This window comes from Hypomesus nipponensis, chromosome 1, assembly GCF_054491055.1.
Source record: "Hypomesus nipponensis isolate SF chromosome 1, ASM5449105v1, whole genome shotgun sequence".
NCBI classification, from domain to species: Eukaryota; Metazoa; Chordata; class Actinopteri; order Osmeriformes; family Osmeridae; genus Hypomesus; species Hypomesus nipponensis.
This window is the reverse complement of record NC_140361.1, coordinates 8,081,072-8,103,006: the sequence shown is the minus strand read 5'-3', so window position 1 is coordinate 8,103,006 and position 21,935 is coordinate 8,081,072. Positions and strand designations below refer to the sequence as shown.

General features: G+C 40.9%; 7 pseudogenes; all 7 read right to left on the bottom strand.

Annotated features, from left to right (window-relative positions):
• Positions 1-186: 186 nt before the first annotated feature.
• Positions 187-2,688, bottom strand: LOC146302333 (protocadherin alpha-8 pseudogene; annotated as a pseudogene).
• A 219-nt stretch (positions 2,689-2,907) lies between these two features.
• On the bottom strand, positions 2,908-5,540 carry LOC146302332 (protocadherin alpha-3 pseudogene; annotated as a pseudogene).
• Positions 5,541-6,065: 525 nt separating this feature from the next.
• On the bottom strand, positions 6,066-8,453 carry LOC146302331 (protocadherin alpha-8 pseudogene; annotated as a pseudogene).
• A 617-nt stretch (positions 8,454-9,070) lies between these two features.
• LOC146302330 (protocadherin alpha-13 pseudogene) lies at positions 9,071-11,458 on the bottom strand (annotated as a pseudogene).
• Positions 11,459-12,363: 905 nt separating this feature from the next.
• On the bottom strand, positions 12,364-14,739 carry LOC146302329 (protocadherin alpha-3 pseudogene; annotated as a pseudogene).
• A 656-nt stretch (positions 14,740-15,395) lies between these two features.
• Positions 15,396-17,780, bottom strand: LOC146302328 (protocadherin alpha-7 pseudogene; annotated as a pseudogene).
• Positions 17,781-18,428: 648 nt separating this feature from the next.
• Positions 18,429-20,894, bottom strand: LOC146302327 (protocadherin alpha-8 pseudogene; annotated as a pseudogene).
• Positions 20,895-21,935: the final 1,041 nt, after the last annotated feature.

The window sequence follows — 21,935 nt, the reverse complement described above, 5'->3', positions numbered from 1 at the left end:
GTTTCACAACCTTCAATTCAAGCAATACAAATGAAATGAAATCTCCACACTTGGTATGGTATTATAATATTAGTATATATATATTAATATATCGTAGTCAACAATGAAGACAAAACCTTTCAGCACCTAGGCTCTGGACAGCGATACGTGTATACGGCAAGCGCCATGGTCGAGAAAAAACATGATTCATGAAACCATTTCAGTATCGCAAACCTGAATAAATTACAAATGTTGACAGCAAATGGTCAAAAAACAACATGCACGAACATCAAACACAGCACAGCCATGGTTCGCCTGAGAAAAAAAATACAAAATAACACTTACCTCTCCAGATGCTCCCCTCCTGTGATCGGGGACCACCAGAGTATTCCCATTGCTGCCCGGGACTATAGTAGAACCTATACTCATTCTGGGTCCAACTAACATGTACCGTTTGTCTCCAGATCTGTACTGGATGCTGTGGCAAAGTGTCCCGTCATAGTTCGCATCTTTTAAATACTTGGAGTTATAGTCTGGCTTTTTAGAACACTGCATTACTATCAACATGATGATGCTGACCAAGAAAAGAGTTGAAACTGACCCCAAAGTGATTATCAAATAAAATATCACATTGTTCTCACCATGTTCTTTGACTGAACTTTTAAAATCAGAAGCTGCAAAAGCCTCTTTAGGCTCCACCGCGTTGATGATCACAGTAGCTGTTGCTGAGAGTGAAACATTCCCATTATCTTTGACGAGTATGACCAGTTTATGTCCAGCCTCGTCTGTCTCTGTGAAGGGCCGAAGTGTCCTTATCTGTCCTGTGTAGCGGTCCAGAGAAAAGAGACTGTGGTCACTAACTTCCAGCAGTGAAAACAACAACCAGCCGTTATATCCTATATCAGCGTCATAGGCTCTCACTTTAGTCACCAAATGTCCTGCGTTCACATTGCGGGGAATCTCTTCCACACCTTCAGCAGAACCGTTGGCGCTGACTGGATACAAGATCACTGGAGCGTTGTCGTTCTGATCCAGAAGGAACACATTAACTGTGACGTTGCTGCTTAGCGACGGAGTTCCAGAGTCTGTTGCTACAACTTGGAATTGGAACGTTTTCAAAGTTTCAAAGTCAAAGGTTTTATGCGCGGAAATCTGTCCATTATCAGAATTGACATTCAGGAAGGACGCCAAATCATTCTGTTTGCTATCTCCTCTAACGATGTTATAGGATATTCCAGCATTGTCATGCAAGTCTTTGTCCGACGCACTAACTGAGAATATGGACGCACCAGGGGCGTTATTTTCAAGTAAGTAAAGCTCAAAAGGATTCTGAGAGAATTCTGGTCTGTTATCGTTCACATCTGAGATCTGAACGCTCAGAGTTTTGATTGAGGACAGAGGAGGCTGACCACAGTCAGTGGCTGTTATTGTGATGTCGTAATGGGAAACAACCTCTCGGTCCAAGTCAACTTTAGTAACAACCGAATAAACATTTTCTTGATATGAAGGTTTTAATTCAAAGGGGACGCTGTGTGCTATTGTTAATATAACTTTACCGTTCACACTAGAGTCTTTGTCCGTCACACTTATGAGTGAAATAACCGTCCCAGGCTTTGAATCTTCAGGAATTATATTTGAGAGTGAAGTCACCTCAATCTCTGGTTCGTTGTCATTAATGTCAGTAATCTTAATAACAACTCTGCATTCAGTTGATAATGGCGGGCTCCCTTTATCAGAAGCTTGTATGGTTAATTTGTGTACCTCATTTTCTTCAAAGTTAACCAAACCTATTAATTTTATTGCTCCCGTTTTACTATCTAACTGAAATATATCATGCACTTTACGTTTCATGTTTCTACCCATTGAATATTCCACTTCGCCATTATGACCATAATCCCTGTCGTTTGCAATAATGGTAATTACAGATGTCCCAATTGGTGTATTCTCCTGAATTGTTGCTGAGTAAACATCTTTACCACAAATAGGACGGTTATCATTTGTATCGAGAACTATTATTGTTATGTTTAGAGTGCCTGATCTTGGTGGATTCCCCCCATCTGTAGCTGTCAACGTTAGTGAATGGTTGCTATTTTGTTCTCGGTCAATGGACTTCTTCAAAATCAGAAAAGGAACTTTGTCTTCGTCTCCATTATCAATAACTTCCAATTCAAAATAAGCATTGCTACTTAACCTGTACATGCGCACATTATTCATTCCAACGTCTAGATCTCGTGCTGTCTGGAGTTCAAAGCGCGTTCCCGTAAGGGTGTTTTCGGCTATCTCCAAAATAAGATATTTTTCAGCAAAACTAGGGGGGTTGTCATTAACATCTGTTATTTCTATACCGACATAGTGAATTTCGAGAGGATTTTCAACTGCAATTTTTAGATTGATCAAACAGGCAGTATTTCCATCACATTGCTCCTCTCTGTCGATGTGCGTATTAACAAACAACACGCCATTGTTCTGATTTACCTGGAAAAGAGTATCTTTAGATCCAGAAACGATACGAAAGTGCCTGTCAGCCAAAGTACTGATGTCGATGCCTAAATCTTTAGCAATATGCCCAACAACAGTTCCCTCTTTAACCTCCTCTGGAACCGAGTATCTTATCTGAGCCGAAACATGCTCTCCGAAGCACAGAAGCAAAGAGAAACGCAGAGCGACCCAGCAGTACTCCCATCTGCGCCTTTGTCCTGCGTCTTCCATAGTCAAAACAGAATAAAAAATCCAACACAATATGAGAAACCAATATATCCACTGGTCTAATAAACAAACAGTTGCCTGGAACGTTGATATGTCATATTTACTTCCAGCTTTACGGAATGTATTGTCTATCTTGGTAATATACGTATTGACTGTACGATCTCATGTCAGTTACAGTAAAACAAACTGCACCGAAATGGGCAGGGCTTCCACCAGATACCCTTATGTAGTGGAATACTGACACCACGAGGATTAAACGTTGGACTAAACTCCGGTCTATTCAAAGAATATTAACGTTTTATATAGTGGAAGGAAAAACGGCAAGATTTGAACTTCAGCACCATGGACAGAGACCACACTACGCGATGTGCCAACCAAGCGTTAACAATCTCGGTTGTAATGTTAAACATCGTATGATATCTTCACGTTGAGCAAAGCAATTATAATACAGAAAACAGAATATTTAAAAAACTATCGATACAAATAGTTCTTACCTCTCCAGACGCACGCCTCCTGTCATCGGGGACTACCAGAGTATTTCCATTGCTGCCCGGGACAATAGTAGATCCTATACTCATTCTGGGTCCTACTAACATGTACCGTTTGTCTCCAGATCTGTACTGTATACTGTGGCAAAGTGTCCCGTCATAGTTTGCATCTTGTAAATACTTGGATGAATAATCTGGTGTTTTAGAACACTGCATTACAATCAACACGATGATGCTGACCAGAAAAAGAGTTGAAACTGACCCCAAAGTGATGATCAAATATGATATAACATTGTTCTCATCGTCATCTTTGACTGAGCTTTTAACATCAGAAGCAGCAAAAGCCTCTTTGGGCTCCACAGCGTTGACGATTACAGTAGCTGTTGCTGAGAGTGAAACGTTTCCATTGTCTTTGACCAGTATGACCAGTTTATGTTGAGTCTCGTCTGTCTCTGTGAAGGGTCGAAGTGTCCTTATCTGTCCTGTGTAGCGGTCCAGAGAAAATAGACTGTGGTCACTAACTTCCTGCAGTGAAAACAACAACCAGCCGTTATATCCTATATCAGCGTCATAGGCTCTCACTTTAGTCACCAAATGACCTGCGTTGACATTGCGGGGAATCTCCTCCACGCCTTCAGCAGAACCGTTAGCGCTGACTGGATACAAGATCACTGGAGCGTTGTCGTTCTGATCCAGAAGGAACACATTCACTGTGACGTTGCTGCTTAGCGACGGAGTTCCAGAGTCTGTGGCCACAACTTGGAACTGGAATGTTTTGATCGTTTCAAAATCAAAACTTTTTAGCGCGGAAATGTGGCCATTATCAGAATTGACGTTCAGGAAAGATGCCATATCATTAATTTTCCCTTCGCCTCTAATAATGTGATAGGAGAGAGCGGCATTTTCATTCATGTCTTTATCAGAAGCGCATACAGAGAATATTGACGCACCTGGAGCATTGTTTTCCAACATATACAGTTCAAGAGGATTTTGTGAGAATTCTGGTCTGTTATCGTTCACATCTGATATCTGGACGCTCAGAGTTTTGAAGGAGGACAGAGGAGGCTCACCACAGTCAGTGGCTGTTATTGTGATTTCATAATATGATATGAGCTCTCTGTCTAATTGCCCCTTTGTGACAATTGAATAAACGTTTTCTTTATATGATGGCTTTAACTCAAAGGGTACATTCTCTGATATTGTCGTTATTACTTTGCCATTGATTCCCGAGTCTTTATCAGTTACACTAATAAGGGAAATGGCTGTTCCCGGTTTCGATTCTTCAGACACAGTGTTCAAGAGCGATGTGACCTCTATCTCTGGCTTATTATCATTAACGTCAATAATCTTAATTATTACTCTACATTCAACAATTAAAGGAGGTGTTCCTTTGTCTGAAGCTTGCACGTCAAGTTTATATACCTCTGTATCTTCAAAGTCCACTTCACTTTTCACTCGAATTTCACCACTCAAACTATCAAGCTCAAAGATATCGTAAACCTTTCGCCTTAAAGTTTTACCTAAGTTGTATTCAATGTCACCATTGCTTCCCTCATCAAGATCTGTTGCCTTCACGTGAACCACAGCTGTGCCAACTGGTACGTTTTCCTGTATTGTAGTTTGATATGTATCTTGACTAAAAACTGGCCGATTATCATTAACATCAATAACAATTATGGTGACATTAAGAGCACCTGATTTTTTAGGTTTCCCTCCATCTATCGCCGTTACTACTAATTTAAGTATATGGTTTTGTTCTCTATCCAGTGCTTTTCTCAACACTAAAAATGGAATTTTTTCGTCATCGCTTTGACGAACATCAATTTCAAAATGCTCGTTTAATGTTAGTTTATACGTATGTACCGAATTTATCCCTACATCTCGGTCAAGGGCTGCATGAAGTTGAAATCGTGTTCCGGGCACAGTGTGCTCAGCGATTTCAAACCGCTGCTCCTTTTCTGGGAAGATAGGGGCATGATCGTTCACGTCAGTAATTTCCACACCTACATAGTGTATTTCCAAAGGATTTTCAACAACAATTTTGAGGTCCATCATGCACGGATTATTGCTTTTACAGAGTTTTTCTCTGTCTATATTCCTATCAATATACAAGGCGCCATTGTCTTGGTTTATCTGGAAAAGAGCGTCATTAGATCCCGAAACAATACGAAATCGCCTATTCGTCAATGCACTTATGTCAAGACCCAAATCCTTTGCAACATTTCCAACAACAGTTCCTTCTTTTAACTCTTCGGGAATAGAATATCTTATCTGAGCCGCAACCTGCTCTCCGAAGCACATTAGCAAAGAAAAACGCAGAGCGACCCACCAGTACTCCCGTCTGCGTCTTTGTCCTTCGTCTCCCATCATTAGTCTACTGGAAATTTCCGGTTCCCAAGAAACACATATATGTTTTGTCAAATTACAGTTCCCACCATGACAGATACAAAGTACATCTCATATGTCCACGCTGTAAAAACAGGTAGGCCTATTCCTTTCCACCCAACACATTCGAGCAAATATGTGCTGACCGCATGATTTGAAAAATGAATTAGCCCCAATAGAGGGCAGGGCCTGTTATTTTTAGAATCAGTCTCCTTGTGTTACACTGACACCCGGAGGTTTGGGGCTCCATGAGTACTGTACTACGATTTCAATGTCTATAAATTAACAAGTGTGGCCAACTGAAAATTAACTGTCATGGGTTAGGGTTTAAATGGTGAAATAAAAAAGAATGCCAACGCAAAGGTAATACATTGACGCTGCTTAAATTTCAGAACCACATGATTGGACAGCAGCAGACACGTCTCCATTCCAACTCCACCCCAATTTTAAGTAACTGCACTCAACCAGTGAGTATATAATCTAAATAACGAATTTAAAAAAAACACATCATTTAAACAGAAAACCAGCTCTTACCTCTCCAGAAGCACGCCTCCTGTGATCGGGGACCACCAGAGTATTCCCATTGCTGCCCGGGACAATAGTAGAACCTATACTCATTCTGGGTCCAACTAACATGTACCGTTTGTCTCCAGATCTGTACTGGATGCTGTGGCAAAGTGTCCCATCATAGTTCGTGTCTTGTAAATACTTGGATGAATAATCTGGTGTTTTAGAACACTGCATTACAATCAACACAATGATGCTGACCAAGAAAAGAGTGGACACTGTTCCTAAAGTGATGATCAAATAGAATGTGACACTGTTGTCTTCCTCATCTCTAACGGAGCTTTTAACATCGGAAGCAGCAAAAGCCTCTTTGGGTTCCACTGCGTTGATGATCACAGTAGCTGTTGCTGAGAGTGAAACGTTCCCATTGTCTTTGACCAGGATGATCAGTTTTTGTTCAGCCTCGTCTGTCTCTGTGAAGGACCGAAGTGTCCTTATCTGTCCTGTATAGCGGTCCAGAGAAAAGAGACTGTGGTCACTAACTTCATGCCACGAAAATAACAACCAGCCGTTATATCCTATGTCTGCGTCATAGGCTCTCACTTTAGTTACGAAATGTCCTGCGTTCACATTGCGGGGAATCTCCTCCACACCTTCAGCAGAACCGTTAGCGCTGACTGGATACAAGATAACTGGAGCGTTGTCGTTCTGATCCAAAATGAACACATTCACTGTGACGTTGCTGCTTAGCGACGGAGTTCCACAGTCTGTTGCTACAACTTGGAACTGAAATGTTTTCAACATTTCAAAGTCAAAACTTTTAAGCGCGGAAATATGTCCATTATCAGAATTGACATTCAGGAAAGATGCCATATCATTCGGCTTACTCTCTCCTCTAACTATGTGATAGGAGATTGCTGCATTTTCATTCATGTCTTTATCAGAGGCGCTTACAGAGAATATTGACGCACCGGGAGCGTTGTTTTCCAACATATAAAGTTTAAGAGGATTTTGAGAAAATTCTGGTCTGTTATCATTCACATCTGATATCTGGACACTCAGAGTTTTGAACGAGGACAGAGGAGGCTGACCACAGTCAGTGGCTGTTATCGTGATGTCATAATACGACACAAGCTCCCTATCTAGTTTCTGCTTGGTCACTAAAGAGAACATATTATCCTGGTATGATGGCTTTAACTCGAAGGGCACGTCGCCGGACAGAGTACAGACAACTTTGCCATTTATCCCCGAGTCTTTATCCGACACACTGATGAGCGAGACAACCGTCCCAGGTTTCGAATCTTCAGATAACATGTTTGAGAGAGATGTCACCTCTATTTCTGGTTTGTTGTCATTCAAGTCTAGAATCTTGATGAGGATTCTACAGTCTGTACTCATCGGGGGCTGGCCCTTATCCGTTGCATGGATGTCTAGTTTATATACATCAACGTCTTCGAAATTAACTTGCCCTTTCATTCGAATTATTCCTGTAACTTTATCCAAGTTAAACACATCGTATACCTTACGATCAAGTTCACTACCGAAAGAATATTCAACTTCTCCGTTTACACCCTCGTCTAAATCATTAGCGTTAACTTTTACTACAATAGTTCCTACCTCCACATTTTCAGCTAATGTTACCGAGTATATCTCCTGGTTGAATATAGGAGGGTTGTCATTTGAATCAAGAACAGTGATTGTAATATTTAAAGTACCTGATCTTGCTGGACTCCCCCCATCAAAAGCAGTTAAAATAAAACTGTGTTCAGGTTGTTTCTCTCTATCCAAAGGTTTTTGCAAAACTAGAAAAGGAGTCTTATCATCTCCCATTTCTATCATTTGCATTTCAAAATGTGCGTTGTGGGTGATTTGATAACTTCTAACAGTATTAATACCAACATCGGGATCCAGCGCAGCTGGTAACTGAAAACGCTTCCGTGGAGGAGTAGATTCGTATATTTCCAATTTTTTCTCTTTTTCTACAAATGTGGGCAAATGATCGTTGACGTCTGAAATTTCAACTCCCACATAGTGCACCTCTAAAGGATTCTCTAATACAATTTTTAAATTTATCAAGCATTCTCCATTACCATCACAGAGGGCCTCCCTGTCTATATTTTCATGGACATACAAGACGCCATTGTTCTTGTTTACCTTGAAAAGATCGTCATTTGACCCAGACACAATACGAAATTGTCTATCTGTCAAGGTACTGATGTCCACACCCAAATCCTTGGCAACATTTCCCACAACGGAACCAACTTTTACCTCCTCAGGAATAGAATATCTTATCTGAGCCGAAACCTGCTCTCCGATGCACAGCAGCAAAAATAAAAGTAGAGCGACACACCAGTACTCCCGTCTGCTCTTTTGTCCTCCGTCTCCCATCTTTACGATCTTAATCCAAAAATGCTTGAAATGTAAAGGTATATTTTCCAATGGGTACGTCCTCCCATACTATGATCTACTGGAGCAATTGATTGTAGTTTAACTATATAAACGTTACATAGTAAATCCCTACCAATGTATAACAACCGTTTCTAAAGCGGACCCTGTCTGTGTGAGACAAAATATCTCTTCTTGGGGCAGGGCTAATGAAGTACAGAAGCTTACACGAACCAGCAACCTAACACTGACACCATGTGGTTACACCTTAAAAGCAACATGGGTGCTACTTCACATGCATAGCAAATACTTTCACAAACAACAAGTGACAGTAACATAAAATTAACCCGTAGTGCTTCTGACATACATATTGTCAGAATAAAGAATGTGGACCGACATATTATAGCCCTGTGACTAAGCGGAAGTAGGCAGACACTGAAGTAATCCTCCATTTCAGCACCATGGAGTGGATAGCTCCTGTGCAAAAATACGATACATGGATGTCCCGAATAAAGAAAATATCACATATTCGACAGCTGTTCAATACATTAGTTTAAATTTAACAAAATAACATACCGGAGTGGCAAGTCCCATCAACGGATACGCAAAAATAGATACTTTCAAATATGCAATTCAGCTCTTACCTCTCCAGACGCACGCCTCCTGTGATCGGGGACCACCAGAGTATTCCCATTGCTGCCCGGGACTATAGTAGAACCTATACTCATTCTGGGTCCAACTAACATATATCTTTTGTCTCCAGATCTGTACTGGATACTGTGGCAAAGTGTCCCGTCATAGTTTGTGTCTTGTAGATACTTGGGGGAATACTCTGGTGTTTTAGAACACTGCATTACAATCAACATAATAATGCTGACCAGGAAAAGAATTGAAACCGACCCCAAAGTGATGATCAAATAGAATGTAACATTGTTTTCATCTTCGTCTTTGACTGAGCTTTTAACATCAGTCGCTGCAAAAGCCTCTTTTGGCTGCACTACGTTGATGATCACAGTAGCCGTTGCTGAGAGTGAAACGTTCCCATTGTCTTTGACCAGTATGACCAGTTTATGTTTAGCCTCGTCTGTCTCTGTGAAGGACCGAAGTGTCCTTATCTGTCCTGTGTAGCGGTCCAGAGAAAAGAGACTGTGGTCACTAACTTCCTGCAGTGAAAACAACAACCAGCCGTTATATCCAATATCTGCGTCATAGGCTCTCACTTTAGTCACCAAATGTCCTGCGTTGACATTGCGGGGAATCTCCTCCACACCTTCAGCAGAACCGTTAGTGCTGACTGGATACAAGATCACTGGAACATTGTCGTTCTGATCCAGAATGAACACATTCACTGTAACGTTGCTGCTTAGTGATGGAGTTCCAGAGTCTGTTGCTACAACTTGAAATTGGAACGTTTTCACAGTTTCAAAGTCAAAGGTTTTTAGAGCGGAAATGTGGCCATTATCAGAATTGATACTGAGGAAAGATGCCATATCATTTAGTTTCCCCTCTCCTCTAACAATATTATAGGAGATATCAGCATTTTCATTCATGTCTTTATCAGAAGCACTTACAGAGAATATTGACGCACCAGGAGCGTTGTTTTCCAACATATAAAGCTCAACAGGATTTTGAGAGAATTCTGGTCTGTTATCGTTCACATCTGATATCTGGACCCTCAGAGTTTTGAACGACGACAGAGGTGGTTGACCACAGTCAGTGGCTGTTATTGTGATGTCATAATGTGATACAAGTTCACGATCCAAATGCCCTTTTGTGACAATTGAATAAACATTTTCCTTATATGATGGCTTTAACTCAAATGGGACTTTTTCAGATATGGTGGAAATTACTTTCCCATTAATACCAGAATCTTTATCCGTCACACTAATCAGGGAAATAACCGTACCTGGTTCGGAATGTTCAGATACTGTATTAGATAAAGATGTCACCTCTATTTCTGGTTTATTGTCGTTTACGTCAATAATTTTAACGATAACTCTACAATCAGTAGATAGGGGAGGTTGACCTCTATCAGATGCTTGAATATTGAACCTAAAAATGTCAACTTCTTCAAAATCTATTGGGCCTTTAACTCGAATGACCCCAGTATTTTCATCCAAAAGAAACATTTCAGTTACCCTTTTCTTTGAATTTCTACCAAGTGAATATTCAACTTCGCCATTTGTTCCAAAATCTGGATCCGATGCCTTTATCGTTGTGACAACCTTCCCTATGTCCATATTTTCTTGTAATGTCACTGAGTAAACGTCTTGGCTGCAAACTGGTTGATTATCGTTTACGTCTAGTACAGTCACCTTAATGTTAAGAGTACCTGACTTTGGTGGGTTACCCCCATCAAAAGCAGTCAGCAATAAGGAATGATTGTTTTTTTTCTCCCTGTCCAATGCTTTCTGTAAAACCAAAAAAGGAGTTTTATCTCCCTCTCCACTATCTCGGAGCTCCAAGTCAAAATGTTCGTTTTGATTTAATGTATACGTTCGGACAGAATTAATACCATAGTCTAAATCACGTGCTGCCTGCAGTTCAAAACGTGCACCTGGTGGTTTGTTTTCTGCTAAATTGATAGAGATATTTTTCTCAAAAAATATAGGTGCATTGTCATTCACGTCCATTACCTCCACGCTAACATAATGGACTTCAAGTGGGTTTTCAACGACTATTTTAAGATCTATCACACAAGCGCCACCTGCGTCGCAAAGCTCCTCTCTATCGATATTCTCATGGACAAACAGTATGCCATTATTCTCGTTCACATTAAACAGACCGTCATTTGATCCAGACACAATACGAAATCTTCTTTTCGCCAATGCACCGACATCAAGACCGAGGTCTTTAGCAATATTTCCGACAACGGATCCAACTTTAACCTCCTCGGGAATAGAGTATTTTATCTGTGCTGAAATATGTTCTCCGAAGCACAGTAGCAAAGAGAAATGCAGAGCGACCCACCAGTACTCCCGTCTGCGCCATTGTCCTCCGTCTCCCATCCTTTTAAAATTGTAATCCAACAAGGCTTTGAAATCAAAATAAAATGTTCCAATGGATATGTCCTTCCATGGTAGTTTTAATTAGATGGTTGATTTTGAGAAATACGTTTTCTGCTCAGATGAATGCCTCCGCAAAATGTTTCACCACCCTAGTCAACAGTCGGCAACGCTAGAATGTCACAAAACCTTTTATTCAAGGGGCAGGGCTTTGAAAATCAACAACATAACACTGACACCCTGTGGCACAAATCGCATAACAGGACATCTAGCGGAGCTGAAAGGCAACTTAGAGTCTCTATCAGATTTAGGTGAATTGTAGTAAAGGCTACCAGCTACTATGATTGTTATGACTGGTTGAGTTAAAATATAGAAAGCAATATTTAAAAGACTCTCACCAAGCTGTTTCCAAAAGATGCCGGGAAGTGCAGGTAGGTATAAAAGGAAATACTAGGCGAATCCACGACATCAACGAACAAGCTTTTCAGCACTGCATTAGTGGACAGCGCATGTGCCTGTCAGTTTTATATGTGCGGTTTAAATAAGCAGATGAATTGATAGAAGACATTCATTTTCAACAGCTTAATTATATCAGATTAAGTTCGGTATAACTGAGGTTCGGGAGGAGAACAAACTGAAATCCATGAACTGCTATCACGACAACATGGATATGGTTATCACCCAATCACACAAATCACACACCAAGTTCTCATATGCATATCAGAAAACACGCAACAGATCAGTCAATAAGTGACCATGCATAACCATTTAATGTTATTATTTCAAATAAATCTACTAAACATATTCAGTCAATGAAGAGGTATTTCAATTGAACGTAACGAATAAACTGAAATCTGAATTGTATCCATTTATCATGGCATGCACATATTTCACAATTTTCAAAATTCTTAACCAGCTCTTACCTCTCCAGATGCACGTCTCCTGTGATCGGGGACCACCAGAGTATTCCCATTGCTGCCCGGGACTATAGTAGAACCTATACTCATTCTGGGTCCAACTAACATGTACCGTTTGTCTCCAGATCTGTACTGTATGCTGTGGCAAAGTGTCCCGTCATAGTTTGCATCTTGTAAATACTTGGAGGAATAATCTGGTGTTTTAGAACACTGCATTACAATCAACACGATGATGCTGACCAGGAAAAGAATGGACACTGATCCCAAAGTGATGATCAAATAAAATGTAACATTGTTCTCATCATCTTCTTTGACTAAGCTTTTAACATCAGAAGCAGCAAAAGCCTCTTTGGGCTCCACTGCGTTGATGATCACAGTAGCTGTTGCTGACAGTGAAACGTTCCCATTGTCTTTGACAAGTATGACCAGTTTATGTTTAGCCTCATCTGACTCTGTGAATGGCCGAAGTGTCCTTATCTGTCCTGTGTAGCGGTCCAGAGAAAAGAGACTGTGGTCACTAACTTCTTGCAGCGAAAATAACAACCAGCCGTTATATCCTATATCTGTGTCATAGGCTCTCACTTTGGTCACCAAATATCCTGCGTTCACATTGCGGGGAATCTCCTCTACACCTTCAGCAGAACCGTTAGTGCTGACTGGATACAAGATCACTGGAACGTTGTCGTTCTGATCCAAAATAAACACATTCACTGTGACGTTGCTGCTTAGTGACGGAGTTCCAGAGTCTGTTGCTACAACTTGGAATTGGAACGTTTTCAAAGATTCGAAATCAAAACTTTTAAGCGCGGAAATGTGTCCATTATCAGAATTTACATTCAGGAAAGATGCCATATCATTCGGCTTGCTTTCTCCTCTAACTATGTGATAGGAGATTGCTGCGTTTTCATTCGTGTCTTTATCAGAAGCGGTTACAGAGAATATTGACGCACTGGGAACGTTGTTTTCAAACATATAAAGTTCAAGAGGATTTTGAGAAAATTCTGGTCTGTTATCGTTCACATCTGATATCTGGACACTCAGAGTTTTGAACGAGGACAGAGGAGGCTGACCACAGTCAGTGGCTGTTATCGTTATGTCATAGTACGACACGAGCTCCCTATCCAGTTTATGTTTAGTCACTAAAGAGAAAATATTATCCTGGTATGTTGGCTTTAACTCGAAGGGCACGTCGCCGGACAGAGTACAGACAACTTTGCCATTGATCCCCGAGTCTTTATCCGACACACTGATGAGCGAGACAACCGTCCCAGATTTTGAATCTTCAGATAACATGTTTGAGAGAGATGTCACCTCAATTTCTGGTTCATTGTCATTTAAGTCTAGAATCTTGATTAGGATTCTACAGTCTGTACTCATCGGGGGCTGTCCCTTATCCGTTGCATGGACGTCTAGATTGTATACATCAACGTCCTCGAAATTAACTTTCCCTTTCATTCGAATTATGCCTGTAACTGTATCCAAGTTAAACACATCGTATACCTTATGATCAAGTTCACTACCGAAAGAATATTCAACTTCTCCGTTTACACCCTCGTCTAAATCAGTAGCTTTAACTTTTACTACAACAGTTCCTACCTCCACATTTTCAGCTAATGTTACCGAGTACATCTCCTGGTTGAATATAGGAGGGTTGTCATTTGAATCAAGAACAGTGATTGTAATATTTAAAGTCCCTGATCTTGCTGGACTCCCCCCATCAAAAGCAGTTAAAATAAAACTGTGTTCAGGTTGTTTCTCTCTATCCAAGGGTTTTTGCAAAACTAGAAAAGGAATTTTAACATTTCCAATTTCTCTCATTTGCATGTCAAAATGTTCGTTGTGGTTAATTTTATAACTTCTAACAGTATTAATACCAATATCGGGATCCAGCGCAGCTGGTAACTGAAAACGCTTCCCTGGTGGAATAGATTCGTATATTTCAATTTTTTTCTCTTTTTCTACAAATCTGGGTAAATGATCGTTTACATCTGAAATTTCAACTCCAACATAGTGTATCTCTAAAGGATTCTCTAAAACCATTTTTAAATTTACCAAGCACGCTACATTACCATCACAGAGAACCTCCCTGTCTATATTTCCATGGACATACAAAACGCCATTGTTCTGGTTTACGTTGAAAAGATCGTCATTTGACCCAGACACAATACGAAATTGTCTATCTGTCAAGGTAGTGATGTCCAGACCCAAATCCTTGGCAACATTTCCCACAACAGAACCAACTTTTACCTCCTCAGGAATAGAATATCTTATCTGAGCCGAAACCTGCTCTCCGAAGCACAGCAGCAAAATGAAAGGTAGAGCGACACACCAGTACTCCCGTCTGCGCTTTTGTCCTCCGTCTCCCATCTTTACGATCTTAATCCGACAATGCTTGAAATGTAAAGGTATATTTTCCAATGGGTGCGTCCTCCCATACTATGATCTACTGGAGCAATTGATTGTAGTACAACCATCTACACTTTGGTTTGAAGATGCATCCCAATGTGAAACGACCGTTTCTAAAGCGGACCCTGTCTGTGTGAGACGAAATATCTCTTAGAGGGGCAGGGCTAATGATGTACACTATCTTACACGAACCAGCAACCTAACACTGACACCATGTGGTAAAGAGCACATAACACGTTGAAAGCAGGATGGATGCTATTACACATACATAGCAAATACTTTAACGAACTACAAGTGAAAGTGAAACATACTAAACTCGTAGTGCATTAGAAATTAGAATGCTACATCTTCTCGGAATAAATAATGGGGACCGACATATTATTCCCTTCTGACCAAGGAGAAATAGGCAGACATTGAAGTGATCGTTCATTTCAGCACCATGCAATGGACAGCTCCTGTGCAAAAATACGCTCCCTGGAAGTCCGAAGAAAGCAAGAAATTACGTTTATGTATTCAACAGCTACTCAATACATACATTTTACTTCTTTTTTTTTTATTAACAAAATATCCTTCCGGAGTGGCAAGTCCCGTCAAGGGATACACAAAAATTGATATTTTCAAGTATGCAATTCAACTCTTACCTCTCCAGACGCACGCCTGCTGTGATCGGGAACCACCAGAGTATTCCCATTGCTGCCCGGGACAATAGTAGAACCTATACTCATTCTGGGTCCTACTAACATGTACCGTTTGTCTCCAGATCTGTACTGGATGCTGTGGCAAAGTGTCCCGTCATAGTTTGCATCTTGTAAATATTTGGAGGAATAATCTGGTGTTTTAGAACACTGCATTACAATCAACACGATGATACTGACCAGGAAAAGAGTGGACACTGACCCCAAAGTGATGATCAAATAAAATATAACATTGTTCTCATCGTCATCTTTGAGTGAACTGTTAACATCAGAAGCAGCAAAAGCCTCTTTGGGCTCCACAGCGTTGATGATCACAGTAGCTGTTGCTGAGAATGAAACGTTCCCATTGTCTTTGACCAGTATGACCAGCTTATGTTCAGCCTCATCTGTCTCTGTGAAGGGCCGAAGTGTCCTTATTTGTCCTGTGTAGCGGTCCAGAGAAAAGAGACTGTGGTCACTAACTTCCTGCAGTGAAAACAACAACCAGCCGTTATATCCTATATCTGCGTCATAGGCTCTCACTTTAGTCACCAAATGACCTGCGTTCACATTGCGGGGAATCTCCTCCACGCCTTCAGCAGAACCGTTAGCGCTGACTGGATACAAGATGACTGGAGCGTTGTCGTTCCGATCCAGAAGGAACACATTCACTGTGACGTTGCTGCTTAGTAACGGAGTGCCAGAGTCCGTTGCTACAACTTGGAATTGGAACGTTTTCAAAGTTTCAAAGTCAAAGCTTTTTAGCGCGGAAATGTGTCCATTGTCAGAATTGATGTTCAGGAAAGATGCCATGTCATTCATTTTCCCTTCGCTTCTAATAATGTGATAGGAGACAGCAGCATTTTCATTCATGTCTTTATCAGAAGCGCTTACAGAAAATATTGACGCACCAGGAGCGTTGTTTTCCAACATATAAAGTTCAAGAGGATTTTTAGAAAATTCTGGGGTGTTATCATTGACATCTGATATCTGCACGCTCAGAGTTTTGAAAGAGGACAGAGGAGGCTCACCACAGTCAGTGGCTGTTATTGTGATGTCATAATACGACACAAGCTCTCTATCCAGTTTGTGCTTAGTCACTAAAGAGAACATATTATCCTGGTATGATGGCTTTAATTCGAAGGGCACGTCGCCGGACAGAGTACAGACAATTTTGCCATTAATCCCCGAGTCTTTATCTGACACACTGATGAGCGAGACCACTGTTCCAGGTTTCGAATCTTCAGAGACCATATTAGAGAGAGATGTCACCTCAATTTCTGGTTCATTGTCATTTAAATCTACAATTTTGATGTTAATTCTGCAATTCATACTCATTGGAGGCTGTCCCTTGTCTGTGGCATGGACGTCCAATTTGTACACGTTGACGTCTTCAAAGTTAACGTGTCCTTTAATTCGAATTTCTCCTGAAGCTTTATCCAAGCTAAATATATCGTATACCTTTGGTTCAAGTTCACTGCCAAACGAATATTCAACTTCACCGTTTACACCCTCGTCCAAATCAGTAGCTTTAACTTTTACTACAACAGTTCCAACCTCCACATTTTCAAGTAGTGTTACGGAGTACAACTCTTGAGTAAATACCGGGTGATTGTCATTTGAATCAAGAACAGTAATAGTAACGTTTAAATTCCCTGACCTTGATGGATTCCCCCCATCGATTGCCGTTAATAACAGGCTATGCTCAGATTGTTTTTCTCGGTCCAAGGGTTTCCGCAAAACTAAGAACGGAATTTTATCATCTCCTATTTCTCTTATTTGCAGGTCAAAATGTTCATTGTGGTTTAATTTATAGACTCTAACTGTATTGATACCAACATCTGGATCTCGAGCGGCTGGCAACTGGAAACGCCTCCCTAGAGGAGTAGATTCAGAAATGTCCAATAGTTTATCCTTTTCTGTAAAACTGGGCATATTATCGTTTACATCTGTAATTTCAACTCCAACATAGTGCACTTCTAAAGGATGCTCAATCACCATTTTCAAATTGATTAAGCATGCTCCATGACCATCACAGAGAGCCTCCCTGTCTATTTCCATATGGATATACAAGACGCCATTGTTCTGGTTTACCGTGAAAAGATCGTCTTTTGATCCAGACACGATACGAAATTGTCTATCTTTCAAGGTAGTGATGTCCAGACCTAAATCCTTGGCAACATTTCCCACAACGGAACCAACTTTAACTTCCTCAGGAATAGAATATCTTATCTGAGCCGAAACCTGCTCTCCGAAGCACAGCAACAAAAAGAAACGTAGAGCGACACACCAGTACTCCCGTCTGCTCTTTTGTACTCCGTCTCCCATCTTTACGATCTTAATCCAAAAATGCTTGAAATGTAAAGGTATATTTTCTGTGGGCACGTCCTCCCATGCTATGTCCTAATGCGTCAACTGATTGTCGTTTAACCGTTTTAAGGTTGAATCCAGTATTCCGCCCAATGCACTACGACCGTCTCTAATGTGGACCATGTCTGTGTGAAACAAAGTAAATCTTATTGGGGCAGGGCTTAAATGTACACTACAAGAACCATCAACATAACACTGACACCATGTGGTTAAGAGCACATAACACGGTAAAAAGCAACATGGTAGCAGTCACACATGTAAGGAAAGTACAAACAAGCGACAGTAAAATAAAATGAGCTCTGAGTACGTTAGATAGAATGCGGAATATAACTTCTCGGAATAAAGATTGGGGACCGAAATATTATACAATTTTGACCAAACGGAAAGACGCACACATTGAGGTAATCATTCATTTCAGCACGATGGAGTAGATAGCTTCTGTGCAAAATACCCTCCCTTGACGTCCAGAATAAAGCGTACAACTGAAGATGTATTCAGTTCAATAGATTAATTGGACTTAACCAAAATAAAAAATGATGGAATGACTAACATGAATCGAGTCATGCGCAAGAATACATACTTTAAAATGTGCAATTTGAAAGTACATTATATTATGTAATATGTCTAATCATCAGAACCTAATCACGGAATACAAAACACATTTTCAAATAAATGAACATGCCGATATCTAGTTTCATAGAACGTTAAAAAACGTACCTCTCCAGACGCACGCCTCCTGTAATCGGGGACCACCAGAGTATTCCCATTGCTGCCCGGGACAATAGTAGAACCTATACTCATTCTGGGTCCAACTAACATGTATCTTTTGTCTCCAGATCTGTACTGGATGCTGTGGCAAAGTGTCCCGTCATAGTTCGTGTCTTGTAAATACTTGGATGAATAATCTGGTGTTTTAGAACACTGCATTACAATCAACACGATGATGCTGACCAGGAAAAGGGTTGAAACCGACCCCAAAGTTATGATCAAATAAAATGTTACACTGTTGTCTTCCTCATCTCTGACTGAGCTTTTAACATCAGAAGCTGCAAAAGCCTCTTTGGGCTCCACTGCGTTGATGATCACTGTAGCTGTTGCTGAGAGTGAAACGTTCCCATTGTCTTTGACCAGTATGACCAGTTTATGTTCAGCCTCGTCTGTCTCTGTGAAGGACCTAAGTGTCCTTATCTGTCCTGTGTAGCGGTCGAGAGAAAAGAGATTGTGTTCACTAACTTCCTGCAATGAAAACAACAACCAGCCGCTATATCCTACATCTGCGTCATAGGCTCTCACTTTAGTCACCAAATGTCCTGCGTTCACATTGCGGGGAATCTCCTCCACACCTTCAGCAGAACCGTTAGTGCTGACTGGATACAAGATCACTGGAGCGTTGTCGTTCTGATCCAAAATGAACACATTCACTGTGACGTTGCTGCTTAGCGACGGAGTTCCAGAATCCTTGGCTATAACGTGAAAGTGAAACTTTTTGAGTATCTCGAAATCAAAGCTTTTGAGGGCATATATGGTCCCGTTGCCTTCATGTATACGTAGAAATGAAGTCACGCTTTGTCCTGTGCTCAACCTGTCAAGTGTATAGGATACTGCTGCATTCTCCCCTTCATCAATATCCGATGCACTTACAGAGAATATTACCATTCCGGGTATGTTGTTTTCAACAACATAAAAAGTATAAGGGCTCTGCGAAAATACTGGACTGTTATCATTAACATCTACAATCTCCACCTGAATCACTTTATTCGAGGACAGTGGAGGGGTTCCTAAATCTTTGGCTGTAATTGTGATGTCATAAAAAGGTTTAGATTCTTTATCTAGGTGGTTCTTGGTGACTAATGAATAGGAATGGCCATCTGGGGACTGTTTCAGATCAAATGGTACGTTTTCCGGCAATGTACAGACCACTTGTCCATTCACACCCGAGTCGAGGTCGGTCACTCCCATCAACGCCACCACAGTACCGATAGGTGCGTCCTCTGGGATTCGGCTTGACATCGATGTAACGTCAATCTCGGGTCTGTTATCGTTCACGTCTTCCACTCTAACAAGTACGTTGCAGAGCGTGGAGAGAGAAACTGCTCCCTTGTCAGCAACTAGCACCTTCAGCTCGTAAACCTGTTTCTCCTCAAAGTCTAATCCACCTTTTATCTTTAACTCTCCTGTTTTGCTCTCTAAATCAAAAGGCTCAGCAGCTCTGAATTTGCTGCGTAAAGTGTACTCGACTTCGCCATTTTCACCTTTATCAGAATCAGACGCATTTATCTTCAACAAAAATGTTCCAATTGACGCATTTTCTTTTATGTTTATGATGTATTTTTGCTTGTCACATACAGGTGCGTTATCATTTACGTCAGACACAACAACTGTTATATTAAGAAACCCAGATTGTGGTGGTTTTCCTCCGTCTAAAGCAGTTAACTGTAAACTGTGCTCAGCAACGAGTTCCCTATCCAACGGTCTTTGTAAAATAATGAAAGGAATTTTTCCATCCTCCCCAAAATCCTCTGTTTCCAATCGAAAAAGATTGTTGTGACTTAGTTTATAAGAATGCAAAGCATTTAAACCAACGTCTGCGTCGTGTGCTCCCTCCACTTGGAATCGAGCTCCAGCCAATGAGGACTCCAAAATTTCCAATTTATAGATTTCTTCAGCAAATCTAGGGGAGTTATCGTTTACGTCTATTATTTCCACTGTCACTTGATGCATTTCCAGAGGATTCTCTATCACAATTTTTAGGTTTATTAAGCAAGGGGTATTTTTGTCACACAGTTCTTCTCTATCTACTCGATGATTCACTAACAAAGCCCCATCTCTCTGGTTTACCTGAAACAGCTCTTGCTTTGTTCCCGAAACGATACGAAGGTTCCGATCCAGTAGTCTTGCTGTTTCAAATCCTAGGTCTTTTGCAATATTTCCAACTGTTGTGCCCATCTTTAATTCTTCCTGTATTGAGTATCGAATCTGAGCCGATGTTCCTTTCAACAAAATGATTAACAAAGCTAAAAAGAAAAATATCCGATCGCCAGGCCTCCGTCTCTTGCGATTTATTATAGCCATTACAAATACAGTATATGACAATAAAACATTAAAACGACAGTGGAGGCCCAGACTAAGTAACGTAAATAACCACAGTTTAAAACGAATAATTAATTTCATAAAAATCCATTGATATAGGCCTGATGGAATAGTGTGCAGCAGTCTTTCTCCATGATCATCGAGACACTGAACATTTTATCAAGTCCCTCCACAACTGGTACTGGAAGTCTACGAACAAAAAGCGCCACCTTGTGTCAGTCTGGGAAGCTGGAAAATAGTGGCGAAAGATATAGGATACCAGTCCTGCCTTATGAGTAAACATTATTTAATCAGCGTCAGTATGGGTCTGAACAAATTATCGTATCAATTACAGGAAAGAGGAACATACCACCACTCAAAATATAGGCTACGTTCTGAAACAATTTCGATTGATTAGTCATCTATATAGGCACTACAGTCGTCCAAATAATAGGCATATGTGCGGGATATAACGTTTAAGGAAAGTATATGCATGATGATTAGTGAATTTAGTGAAAACATAATCGTTCATTTCCCTGTAATTTTCTCTCTTTTGGTCATCTCTTACTCTCTATATAGATTTGAGCACATCCCCAGGGCGTCTGCCTGTTTGCTTATATGGGTGAACAGCGACATGCTATGGCTGCGTGAGGAAGGCGCGCCCGGTTTCCTTATAATACGCCCATGCATCCTTGCCAGAAACATCTCTCCCTCTCTCTCTCTCTCTCTCTCTCTCTCTCTCTCTCTCTCTCTCTCTCTCTCTCTCTCTCTCTCTCTCTCTCTCTCTCTCTCTCTCTCTCTCTCTCTCTCTCTCTCTCTCTCTCTCTCTCTCTCTCTCTCTCTCTCTCTCTCTCTCTCTCTCTACCTCTCTCATTCACTCACTCACTCATCACTCACTCACACACTCACTCACTCACTCACTCACTCACTCTCTCTCTGCTTCTCTCTATCCCCTCCCTACCCTTCCCTCATTCTGACGCACTCCTTTGCCCCGTCCATCTCTAGCATTAAACCTCACAAAATGTTGAGACACACACTCTTCAT